A 13,705-nucleotide genomic window follows, 5' to 3' on the forward strand; every position below is an offset into this window, starting at 1 on the left:
TGATGTCTGGGTCCAACCCCCAAAGTTTCTGATTTAATTATCATTGGAGGTGGCCTGGATACCACCCAATATTTTAAAAGATGATTTTAAAGCACAGCAGAATTTGAGAAGAACTATAGGGGGATTCCAGATCTGGTGCCTTCCTGGCACACTGTCTCTTCTGTGGACTCCCTCAGGATGTCTGTTTCCTGTGGTCTCCTTCTGAGGGATTTTGGGGCAGAGGTCACTGGGCTGTAACATTTGCTGCTGCTGCTGCTCAGGCCAGACCACATGCCAAAGATTAGGACTCAAATGCAGACAAAGGGTGGACATTTAACTGATATGCTTTTTACTGAATGAGGCCTGGCTGGTCAATTATTTCAAGTACCTGACCAACATAATATGCAATAGAGAAGTAGGGAAAAACCTGTGCTTACTTCTGAGGAGGAAACTATCAGAGATGCTGCCATCTGTAGGTAGACCATCAAATCAATTATTATTTTTTTTATAAATTTATTTTTTATTGGTGTTCAATTTCCCAACATATAGAATAACACCCAGTGCTCATCCCATCAAGTGCCCCTCTCAGTGCCCATCACCCAGTCACCCCCACCCCCCCGCTCACCTCCCCTTCTACCACCCCTACTTTGTTTCCCAGAGTTAGGACTCTTTCATGTTTTGTCTCCCTTTCTGATATTTCCCACCCATTTTTTCTCCTTCCCCCTTTATTCCCTTTCACTATTTTTTATATTCCCCAAATGAATGAGACCATATAATGTTTGTCCTTCTCCGATTGACTTATTTTCACTCAGCATAATACCCTCCAGTTCCATCCATGTCGAAGCAAATGGTGGGTACTTGTCATTTCTAGTGGCTGAGTAATATCCCATTGAATACATAAACCACATCTTCTTTATTCACTCATCTTTCGATGGACACCGAGCCTCCTTCCACAGTTTGGCTATTGTGGCCATTGCTGCTATAAACATTTGGGGTGCAGGTGTCGTGGCGTTTCACTGCATCTGTATCTTTAGGGTAAATCCCCAGCAGTGCAATTGCTGGATCTTAGGGCAGATCTATTTTTAACTCTTTGAGGAACCTCCACACAGTTTTCCAGAGTGGCTGCACCAGTTCACATTCCCACCAACAGTGCAGGAGGGTTCCCCTTTCTCCACATTCTCTCCAACATTTGTGGTTTCCTGCCTTGTTAATTATCCCAATTCTCACTGGTGTGAGGTGGTATCTCATTGTGGTTTTGATTTGTATTTCCCTGATGGCCAGTGATGCGGAGCATTTTCTCATGTGCGTGTTGGCCATGTCTATGTCTTCCTCTGTGAGATTTCTCTTCATGTCTTTTGCCCATTTCATGATTGGATTGTTTGTTTCTTTGCTGTTGAGTTTAAGAAGTTCTTTATAGATCTTGGAAACTAGCCCTTTATCTGATATGTCATTTGCAAATATCTTCTCCCATCTATAGGTTGTCTTTTAGTTTTGTTGACTGTATCCTTTGCTATGCAAAAGCTTTTTATCTTGATGAAGTCCCAATAGTTCATTTTTGCTTTTGTTTCTCTTGCCTTCGTGGATGTATCTTGCAAGAAGTTACTGTGGCCAAGTTTAAAAAGGGTGTTGCCTGTGTTCTCCTCTAGGATTTTGATGGAATCTTGTCTCACATTAAGATCTTTCATCCATTTTGAGTTTATCTTTGTGTATGGTGCAAGAGAATGGTCTAGTTTCATTCTTCTGCATGTGGATGTCCAATTTTCGCAGCACCATTTATTGTCTTTTTTCCAGTGGATAATCTTTCCTGCTTTGTCGAATATTAGTTGACCATAAAGTTGAGGGTCCACTCTGGATTCTCTATTCTGTTCCATTGATCTATGTGTCTGTTTTTGAGCCAGTACCACTCTGTCTTGATGACCACAGTTTTGTAGTACAACCTGAAATCTGGCATTGTGATAGCTATGGCTTTCTTTTTTACAATTCCCCTGGCTATTCGGGGTCTTTTCTGATTCCACACAAATCTTAAAATAATTTGTTCCAACTCTCTGAAGAAAGTCCAAGGATTTTGATAGGGATTGCATTAAACGTGTATATTGCCCTGGGTGACATCGACATTTTCACAATATTAATTCTTCTAATCCATGAGCATCGAATATTTTTCCATCTCTTTGTGTCTTCCTCAATTTCTTTCAGAAGTGTTCCGTAGTTTTTAGGGTATAGATCCTTTACCTCTTTGGTTAGGTTTATTCCTAGGTATTTTATGCTTTTGGGTGCAATTGTAAATGGGACTGACTCCTTAATTTCTCTTTCTTCAGTCTCAAATCAATTATTTGATTATTTAATTCATCTATTATTTTCAAAATGTATTGACGGTACAAGACATGTAACTTAATGGTGAAGAAAACAGGCTTTTTCCAGTCCTGGTAGGGCTTACAGTCTATCAGTATGACCTACCACGAACCACTTAACACCATTCTAGACTTATTTATAATGTGTCATTTGCTGCATGCATGTTCTGCTTCTTGAAAGCAAGAGTAGTAGATGTCTAAGGGAAAGATTTGTCTCAAATGATGGATAATCTAAGACCTGAAGGATGAGTAATAATCAGTGAGGAGAATGGGTAGGCTGAGGAGGAGAATGGAAAAGCTGCTGTTTAATACTAAGTGTTAGGCTCTTTCTCAGGGGGATTTTCAGCTGCTTAAACAATTTCCTTTCTCCTTCTTCCTCAAGTATTTTTACATAAAGACTTTAGTAACTAATACCTAAATATTTCACTGTTCTGTTTTGTTTTCAATCTGAAAGAGTCACTCTGTCACTTATGTCTGTTCCAGACCAAACTGTTGAGAAGAAATAAGAAACATGAAACAGGGGAGCTGTTTTCTACTCTAGTTGCAATGTGGATAGTTATTTGGAAAGGAGTTGGAGTGGAAGGAAGGGAGAAAGGAAGTGAAGGGTTTGGGAAAATTCTAGAGGTTGTGAGGTCAACTTGAAGACAGGTGCTCTGGATCCAGTGAAGGATATCTGTGTCCAATAGTGGGGATGTGACTGAAGAGAAGCAGTGTGTTGGGGGTCAGGGTGTGTCATTACAGGATTTTGTGACTGGAGGGATCTGGGGAGAGTAAGGATTTGTGAATGATTCCAAGGCTTCAGACTCCTTGGCTCATTTGTAGGTTTCTTCCCTGAGTTTCATAAGTTTCTAATCTCATACCCATCATTTTTTGGCCATACTCCTATTACTCAATTTCTGTTATTGTCTAATTAGTATCTAGTAATTCTAGACTTTTGATGGCATAAGTATCTCTAAATACTTAGTAGGAAAAAGTGTAGGAAATAAAATTATTTGATTTAAAAAAATCTACTGTCTTTTTATGGGAAATAGAATACTACATAAGTGGAAGTATGTCGGTGGGCATTCTTTTTGTTCTGTGTGCCTTAGAATACAATGTTGATGGGTCACTGGGCCATAGCAGAACTGACTGTGAGAAGCTTGATGCTGGGAGATGGGGGTAGGGTGGACATGAAAATAGATGGAAAAAATAGTACCTACTTTAAAAAAATCCAATCAAGATAAAAATTTAAAACTCAAACGTTGGAGCACCTGGGTGGCTCACTGGTTAAGCCTTCACCCCAGGTCATGATCCCAGGTCCTGGAATCGAGTTCCACATTGGGCTTCCTGCAAAGAGCCTACTTCTCCCTCTCCCTCTCCTCTGCTTCTCTCTGTGTATCTCTCATGAATAAATAAGTCAAATCTAAAAAAAACAAACAAAAAACAAAAACAAAAAACAAAAACAAACAAAAAATCCTCAAACATAACTTGCCAAAAATATTGACAAAATACCATGACAATGTCATGGAATTTGTCTTTACCTTGGTTAATAATTTTGTTAAGATTTATTTGTCAAGTATTAAATAGACACCTAGATATCTTTTTCTATGATAGTGAAATACTTAGAAATGAAGATCTACATACAATCTTTAAAAAGTTGGTAGAAAACATAATTGTAATTTTCAACTCCCACTCCAAATAATTGCCACTTCAAAATTGATTTTAATTTTTAATTTGATAGAAAACATTTTTTTAAACCAAAAATATGAAGAGAAAACATTTAAAAATAAAAATATGAAGAGAGGAGAGGAGGAAAGCAAAATAAATTCTATGTGGGGAAACATATACACACTTAAAGAGTTAAACAAATTTGGTACATGCATTTTAGTAAAGAAAATAATTCAGCTTCTACTAGCTAGAACAATGGCTGGCATTATGAGATAAACTTTTCTCACATTTATATTCTGTTGACCTGAAAAGTTTGATAATCCCACTAAAATTGGGAGATCAGACAACCAGAAAAAATATGAAGACGATAGAAATGTTGAGATAGTAGTAGCTCAAGGTGTTCCAGTTTTGTTGTTGTTGTTTACGTGGGGAGGAGCTGAGGAGAGAGAATCTTAAATAGGTTCCATGTTCAGTGCAGAGTCTGACACAAGGCTCAATCTCACAACCCTAAGATCATGATCTGAGCTGAAATCAAGAGTTGGATGCCCAATCAACTGAGCTACCTAGGCACCCCAAAAGTTTATGTGTTTTAATTACTTCTACTTTTATTATTGAGGAAGTAACTTGTGTGTTTGTGGTTATTTGCTCTTCAAAGTCTTTTTACACATTTATTGTTTTAGTGCTTTGGAGAAGTCTTATTGGGTAGATAAAATACAAATGCAAAAAAAAACAAAATCAGGAAAGTAGTATGCTTGGTAAAAATTAGTGTACTCATAAGAAGAAGCCCATTAGAAGGATTTCAGTAGGCAGCCCTGGTGGCGCAGCGGTTTAGCGCCGCCTGCAGCCTAGGGTGTGATCCTGGAGACCTGGAATCGAGTCCTACATTGGGCTCCCTGCATGGAGCCTGCTTCTCCTTCTGCCTGTGTCTCTGCCTCTCTCTCTCTCTGTGTCTCTCATGAATAAATAAATAAAATATTAAGAAAAAGGATCTCAGTATTTAGTTCCCTATTAAATCTATCCTGCAATTGCAAGGATGGTGATAAGAACTCTGTATTGGGTAACAAGCTCTTGTGTATGTTACCTTATTTTTTTTAATTTTTATTTATTTATGATAGTCACAGAGAGAGAGAGAGAGGCAGAGACACAGGCAGAGGGAGAAGCAGGCTCCATGCACCGGGAGCCCGATGTGGGATTCGATCCCGGGACTCCAGGATCGCGCCCTGGGCCAAAGGCAGGCACCAAACCGCTGCGCCACCCAGGGACCCCCATGTTACCTTATTTAATAGCCAAGTTATGGGTATTAAATGGCACCCAAGAGATGGTGTCTATTATCCCTATTATATTACAAGAAACAAAAATGAAGGAGCTGATACACCTTGAGTTTGGAGAAGAGGTTCATAATTGTTTCTTCCTAAAATTTACAAGCTCTAAGGAATCTTTTAATATTTCTTGTTTGTATTTAGGTTAACTGAAGCCCATATTCTATAAGCAGCTGTGGCAGTCACTCCCGATTTTCCTTTAGGTCACTTTATCAAAGCTTGCATTGGGGCCTATTGATGTAATAGTAGTTGAGAGAAGGAAGATGCACAATCAGATAACAAAGTATGAAAAAAATATGTTAAAACATAACAAGGGGACCATTTTTAATACTTCTTATTTAGGATTAGGTAATCCGATTAGTTTTGATCCATTTAATGCCATTCTCTTCATTCTGGATGAATTTTATTCATATTCTTGTTCTTATAATGTTCATTGTTATCATGATATTTAACAAAGAAGAGGAACTTACAGGAGGCTCAGTGGCTTTCACCTCCAAGTTTTTATCTCCACATAATCTCAAAATTATAATTCTTGGCTTTGGGAGGGTGTGGTAATAAAAAAGGTCAAATAAAAACAAAGTAAAATAAACTTTACAACTTTATAAACAGCAAGAACTAGCTTAATGGCATATAGCCACACTTATTAGTAAAGGGCCTAACAAGTTTGATGCATGAAATTTAGCCACAGAAAGACAAGAAACAGTCTCTGCTAGCTAGAACAAAGGCTGATATTGTGAGATTTCAGTGGCATAATATACAGGCTTCAAATAAGAGTTCTGGTCAGTGAGACATAAAGGAAGTGCTTCATTAGCTATCATAGTGCATACCTCTCAGGCTTGTACCACGGGGCAGCACGCAGCAAGGGCATGGGCGCAAAGAATGAGCTATTCACTCAGGTTTCATAATCTTGCTCTGTTTCAGCCTTCTGGGTTGACAGCTTTCAAGTTAAGCATGGAAGGCTCTAAAGAAACAGTCTTACATTCTTGAGTGATAGAGTTTGTTTTTGGAAAATGCCTATCTAAAATAAGGAGATAAAATAAGTTGAGTCTGTGAACTCAATTTATTACATTAGATGTCTTTCCAGAGCATAGTGAGATTTTTATGATTGCTTTGAACACTTCAATAAAATAGTTCTATGGAAATATTGGTCTCAAATGAAATTATTTGCAATTTCTATGTCATCCAACCCTATGCAATCATATGAATATTCATTTTACAGTGAAAGCTTACTTTGTAAGTAGGAAAATTACAGTAAAATGTTTTGCAAAGATATTGAGTAGAAGAAAAAATCATTCTATGTAGTAGTTTTCAGGAAAACCACTGTGAATTCCAATCTTTTCCCCCAACATCCAGAGTCACAGACCTCTGTCCCTCAAGAAAACCCATTTCTGGATTCATTTCATACATCCTCTGTGCTTTGAAGAGAAATGTATTACAATTAGGTTCTGATTTATATTAATTTCCTAGATGTCAATGTCAGTATTAAGTAGTATTGCCCAAAGGCCCAGGGACTTAACTTTATAAAATTGCGTAAAGATGCTGAGAATGGTTCTCAATTTGAAGTATAGTGAAGGTGAAGTAAATAAGACTAGAAAACCTATATATTATGTTGTTATCATAGAATTTTCAAGAAAAATAACAAAAGAGATCATACAATTCAAATTCATGCTTGGCATTATTTGTTGTGAAGAATATCACCATTGATACACTTAAATATATTAGAGATACTTATTTATAAAATAACAAATTTCTGCCCTATACTTGTTTGGAATTTCACCAGATACTCAAATGGAACAGTGGGAAATAACTGCTTAAAGACATTAAAAACTCTAAAATAAACCAATCAAAATATTTTATTTTTTCTTTTTAAAAATGATTTTATTTATTTATTTATTAGAGAGAGAGAGAGAGAGCACGTGAGCAGGGGGGTAGGGGTAGGCCTAATCCAGGACTCTGAGATCATGACCTGAGCTGAAAGTGGACGCTTAACCACATGAGCCACACAGGCACTCTTATTTTATTTTTTTTAATAAAAATATTTTAAAAGATCTGTTTAAAATTAAAAATTTAAATTTTCTCATATTCCAGGAAGAACAATAATTTCTTACTTAAAACACTAAATGTGAACAATATCTCTAAAGCCTGGCCAGTCACATTTATAGTAGTGTCAGAGAATATAAATTGTATTCACAAGGTCCTCAAGGGCCTTCATCTAAAACAAAAATACTTCTTTATTAACAGACAAATAAAGTTGAAACTACTCACAGAATGTAGCTCTATGTACACCTATAAAGCAGTTTGTCTTTCTTTAAGTCCCTGTATTTAACTACTCCATTTTTCTCACTTAGCAGATCACAAGCAGTTTAACAGTAAAAGTCTATCCTGCAGGCAGACTATCGAATTTACCTTTAATCTGTTTTTCATAAAAACCACATGCCATGGGTTCAATTGCATCCCTACCAAATTCTTATGTTGAAGTTCTAACCCCCAGTATTTCAGAATGTGTATCCCTTTAGAGATGTCTCTGACACAGGTAAGCAAGTTAAAATGAGGTCATTAGGGTGGGATCCAATATTGGACACAAATATGGCTGGTACCCTTATAAAAGGTTAAATTTGAACATACAGACATGCATACAGGGAGAACACCATATGAACATGAAGACAGCAATCTCCTAGTCAAAGAGAGAGCCCTGGAACAGAGTCTTCCCTCACAGCCTTAAGAAGGAACCAATCCCATCCATGCCCTGATTTCAGATTTCTAGTTTCCAGACTGTGAGGCATTCTCTGTTGTTTAAACCACTAATTTGTGGCATTTTATTACAGCAGCCCTAGCAAACTAATACACCACATAAATAAAAATTAATTGATAAATTCCCTCAATATTTTATCTTTCTATCTCTTTACCTATCAGAGCTTTGTTATAATAGCATTTTATAGGACAATTCTATGTCATGCAGATCATTCCGACTTTTGTTTTTCATCATCAAAAACAATTCTAAACTATCAGAAATTTTATATATGTTTTACAAATCTAAGACGAAGATACAACTACTCTAAACAATAAACATTTACTAAAGTAGCAGGCTATAAAATAAAAATACTGGTGTCTACAGCATTCTAGTATACAAATAATCAGTTGCAAGATATAGTGGAAGAAGTAACTTCCTTTATGATGACTAGCATAAAGTATATAACATAAAACAAAATAAAATCCATAAGCTTAAGAAAAAGAGAGGTAGACAGAACCTATATTGGAAACTACATGCAAGATGCCAAAGTACACCTGAGTACTTGTAAAGAATGCCATATTTCTGAATAGGAAGGTCCAATTTAAAAAATCCTCAATATTTATAAATTTAGCATATTCCAAGACTATTGTTTTTTTTTTACTTTTATCCTGAAGCAAGACAAATTGGTTATAAAGTTCATTTGGAAAAATAAAGAAATAAGAACATACAAGAAATTCCTGATAACAAAGAAGAGAGGTCTGGCCCTATGAGAAATTAAAACATATAATATAAAGTCTGTTAAAACAGTATAGTATTGGTATATAGAAATAGAAAGACAGACCAATATACTACATTTGAAATTCCAGGAAAAAAAAAAACACAGCAAAACTATGTATGGGAATTTCTGATAAAGTCAGTATCTAAAAGCAGTGGAGTAAACAAGAACATTTTGGTAAGTATTATTGGAATCACTGGATAGCCATACAAAAATATATAAAAAGTAGGTTCATTCTTCACATTAGAAAAAAAGAAAACTATAAAAGGATTAGAGTGTTAACACAGAGAAGAAAAAGGATCACGAATATTGTAAGAAAACATGTGTGAGTTTATAACATGGGAGTGGACAAAATTTTTCTAAATATGATTAAGAATTCTAGAACACTAAGGAAACAGATTGATAAATTTATCATATGAAATGAAAGATCCAACTTTTGCATGGCAAACAGCACAAGCAAATAAAAAGACAAAGTGGGAAAATTGTTTGGGACTTATCTCATGGACAAATGGTTAATATTTCCAATATTAAAGTGATTTTAAGTACTTTTTAAGAATTCAGAAGAATAAATTAAAAAGTCTTGTGGAAAAATGGGCAAAATAAATAGCGCATACAAAAATAAATGTAAAAGGCCTTTATATACATAAAATGGTGTTCAATCTCACTTATAATAACAGGAATTCAATGTAAAATTACACTGAGATACCATTTCTCATCCATTACATTCACAAAAATTCATAAATCTGAGTACATATCCTGATGGCCAGGCTCTTGGGAACCATTGTTCTTATACATTGCTGACAGGAATGCAAAATGTACACCCCCCTATAGAGGGGAATTTGGAAATATGTAAAAAACAAAACAAAACAGAACTCCCCCAAAACTCAACAACTACATATGTCTAAATTTTTGATTTGTTAATCTTACTCCTAGAAATCTTATTGGAGATATACCTCTACATATACAAAGAAAAATTTGATTCCTTATAAGACCAAATTGCTCACAAAATGTGGGAATAACTGTGGTCCAACCAGCATATGTTGGATACATTTTTTTTCTAAGAAAGGGTGTACAAATGTATATTGATGTGTAATTTCAACAAGAAACTTGGAAGAATAAATAAAAAAACTTTAATGATTGTCTATAGGGAACATAATAGTAGATACAAAGAAGAAAAATAAATTTATGGCTGCTTATTTTTTTTTCTTTTTCCTTTTTTTAAGATTGTTTGTACTTGTGAAGAATTGTGGAGTAAAAGAGCCTTGTGAGCCCTATCAGCTAAATGTGGTGAACAGATCTCAATACAAGTGCTGCAACTTGCAAAAAGGTATTTTTGACACAGAGAAATTTGAATACAGAAGAGTTATTAGATGATATTAAGGAATTATTATGTTTTGGATGTGACAATCATCATAATGTGGTTTTTATTTTTAGAAATGCCTCACCTACTGAAGTTATAAACTGAAGTATTTATGGAAAAATAATATTATATCTTGGATTTTGCATATTGCAGTAAGGGGTAAAAAGTGAAAAGGGAAGAATTGATATCTTAAAAGCCTTCAAATTATACACACATATGACCATCAATTACATTCTGGAATGTATCATAAATGTATACCTATGAATGTATATAAAGATTTAACTAGAGAAACATTTATTCTGATAATTTTTAGAAGCACAAATACCTGGAAATACCTTGTGCCTAAATAACTTAATTAATTAAATAAATCAAATATGCTGAAATTATGTTGAAAAAGAATTTTTATAAATTGAATGGAAAAGTCACATTATTACTAATTGAAGAAAATAGTTTATAAAATAATAATATAACCCACATTTTTGTTAACAAAAATTATTTAGGAAAAATAGAAAATGTTTTATAAGTGTTTGTAGTATAATCTTTGGGAGGTCAGAATTTAGGTAACTTTTACTTAAAATCAATACTGGTGGCTTATCCGTATCTTTTAAAGTACATATGTTACCTTTGCAAAACAATAATTATTAAAGAAAAAGGCAACTCTGTGTAAGGCAATCAATGTCTGAAAAATTATAGAAGAATAGAAAAAAGAATGGAAAGATTGAGATATTTGTGAGGGAAAAACATTTTAAAGAAATGAAGAACCAGTACTGTCCTGTAAATTGAAATAATTTTTTAACATGAGTGATGTAAGATTCTTTACTCTGCAAAAATCGTTTCTCACTGTGAGATTTCTGACTCATTGATCTTAGACCCTTAGGAGAAGAAATAATATTTCATTTTGCTTGATCCATAGAACCAAGTACAGGGCTGGGAGGTTTATGTAAAGCGTAGGATATTGTTGAAAGATTTGTCAACTTAATTTCCCCTATTCATAAACTAGATTCCCTCCTGGTACCCTGTACACCACCATGGCTCCAGGAAGGGGTGCAGGCCAAATGCCACCTGGGAAGGAAGAGCTATGATACCTGGGGGGAGAAGTGCTTGCCAAACAGGAAGAAACTGAGAGAGTGTCCTTTTCCCTCCAAGAGAAGAGAAACAAGAGAGAAAAAGAATCAGACAGGAAGACTAATTTATTTTGACCTCCTCTCTCTGGGGTTAAGCCCCATAGCTATAAAGCATATTTGATTGTTGAAGAAAAGCTGGAAAAAAGAGCTTTGCCCTCCTCCCATTAAGAACTTTGAAGGAAGAGACAGTGTCTGCAAGGTAATAAAAGTAGTGCCATCACATGGTTAAGCCAGGAGCATTTGATTTATCTCTTTACTTCCTACTCCTCCCACCCCACTCCAGCCAGTCTTCAGCCACAATTCCATCTGTAGAGAACTCCAACATTCCCATCAGCCCTAAGAGATGCCTGACGTTTCTGGAGGAAAAACTTACCAGAGGAAGTCACCTGAGTGATAGTGTTTTGCTGCATGTGCCAAAGCACTTTCTCCCTGGCACTTCTCAAGCATGCTTTTGAAAGAAAAAGAGCCAACCTATAGGAGGCGGCCCAAGTACCCAAGGATGCCCAAAGCACAGGCAAAGTAGCCAGGAGAGGTTTTGACAAGTTCCACCAACCTTGGATTTTGTCAAGACCCTAGAAGGAATATGACTGGCTGTACCTTGGAAAACATCATGTTAAGAGTATTAAACAATTTACTGATTATTACATGCTGCTTATTACCAAAAAAAAAAAAAAAAAGTTAATTACAGGATATTTTCCCCCAATGTATCTGCTTCTAGTATTAGTTTTTTTTGTTTGTTTGTTTGCTTTTTTTTAAATTCATGATAGACGTAGAGAGAGAGAGAGAGAGAGAGAGGCAGAGACACAGGCAGAGGGAGAAGCAGAGGGAGAAGCAGGCTCCATGCCGGGAGCCTGACGTGGGACTCGATCCGGGGACTCCAGGATCGTGCCCTGGGCCAAAGGCAGGCACTAAACCGCTGAGCCACCCAGGGATCCTCTAGTATTAGGTTCTTAAAAATATTTAGCATATTAGAAGATATGAATATACTTTATTGAAAGTATAGCTTCTTTGATCAATGTTTTTGGGGAAAATGTGGGTTATAATGAATTATGTATAAATATTCAGAGAATAAGGAAGGTTTTTAAAATGAAAATTAAAAAAATGAATATCTTGAGCCTTTGAGATGTTGGAAATCACTTGGAGCTACCCATCAATTATCTGCTACTTTTTTTTTTTGCTACCTTTTTTTTTTTTAAAGACTAACATTACTTGATAAAATATTATCTGGGTTGAATAAATGAAGTTGCAAAGTGAAGTATCAACAGTGTGATACTTTGAGAGGCTAGTTTATATTTGGGAGATGCTTTTTGAACATTTCAGACTTTTGACTCTTTGCCAAAACATGTTCATTTTCTTGGAATAACATTATAAATATATCTCGCTGGACTTTAATAACAACACACATGGAGGAAGGGAACTGACCAAGGGAGCCCATTCTCTTGAAATTATCTCAGATATTTATTTACTAAGATCTAGACTCAAATATTTATTAAGACTAGAAAAAGTCAATCTTCGGAGTCAACATATTATAATTCAACAGTTATTAATAAAATTCTACCATGTTTTTTTAAAAGGCTCTTTTAAAGGGACATGCCATGGGTTAAAGAGTTAATGGGGGCCAGGCGGGGCATGTTCAGAAAGATAAAGATTAAAGTTCCTTCGGCTGGTTACACTGGATCTGTGTGAGGTTATGTTTCTGTTTTCACAATCATCCAATGCATTTGCTTCACTGATTTATCCAACCCTTCTTATGTGTCAGATACCTGGGGAGCACTGGGCAACACAGGCATGGTTTCTGCCCTTATGGAGTTTTTAATCTAGTGGGGTGATGGTGGGAACGTTATCAGATCTCTGCAAACCAGGTAAGAAGGCTCTAAGGAATTTGGGGCAGGATGGCTGTGAAGCTCTTCCCGAGGGAGTAGGACTTGCAGACTCAACAGCAAAGAAACAAACAATCCAATCATGAAATGGGCAAAAGACATGAACAGAAACCTCACAGAGGAAGACATAGACATGGCCAACACGCACATGGGAAAATGCTCCGCATCACTGGCCATCCGGGAAATACAAATCAAAACCACAACGAGATACCACCTCACCCCAGTGAGAATGGGGAAAATTAACAAGGCAGGAAACAACAAATGTTGGAGAGGATGTGGAGAAAGGGGAACCCTCTTGCACTGTTGGTGGGAATGTGAACTGGTGCAGCCACTCTGGAAAACTGTGTGGAGGTTCCTCAAAGAGTTCAAAATAGACCTGCCCTACGACCCAGCAATTGCACTTCTGGGGATTTACCCCAAAGATACAGATGCAGTGAAACGCCGGGACACCTGCACCCCGATGTTTATAGCAGCAATGGCCACAATAGCCAAACTGTGGAAGGAGCCTCGGTGTCCATCGAAAGATGAGTGGATAAAGAAGC

At 36.2% G+C, this 13,705-nt stretch overlaps 1 protein-coding gene across 2 annotated transcripts in view; it reads right to left on the reverse strand.

Moving 5' to 3' along the window:
* DLC1 (DLC1 Rho GTPase activating protein) overlaps nt 1-13,705 on the reverse strand; it is a 493,459-nt gene that overhangs the window by 447,740 nt on the left and 32,014 nt on the right. The window lies entirely within an intron of this gene.

The sequence above is a fragment of the Canis lupus genome, chromosome 16, assembly GCF_003254725.2.
Source record: "Canis lupus dingo isolate Sandy chromosome 16, ASM325472v2, whole genome shotgun sequence".
NCBI classification, from domain to species: domain Eukaryota; kingdom Metazoa; phylum Chordata; class Mammalia; order Carnivora; family Canidae; genus Canis; species Canis lupus.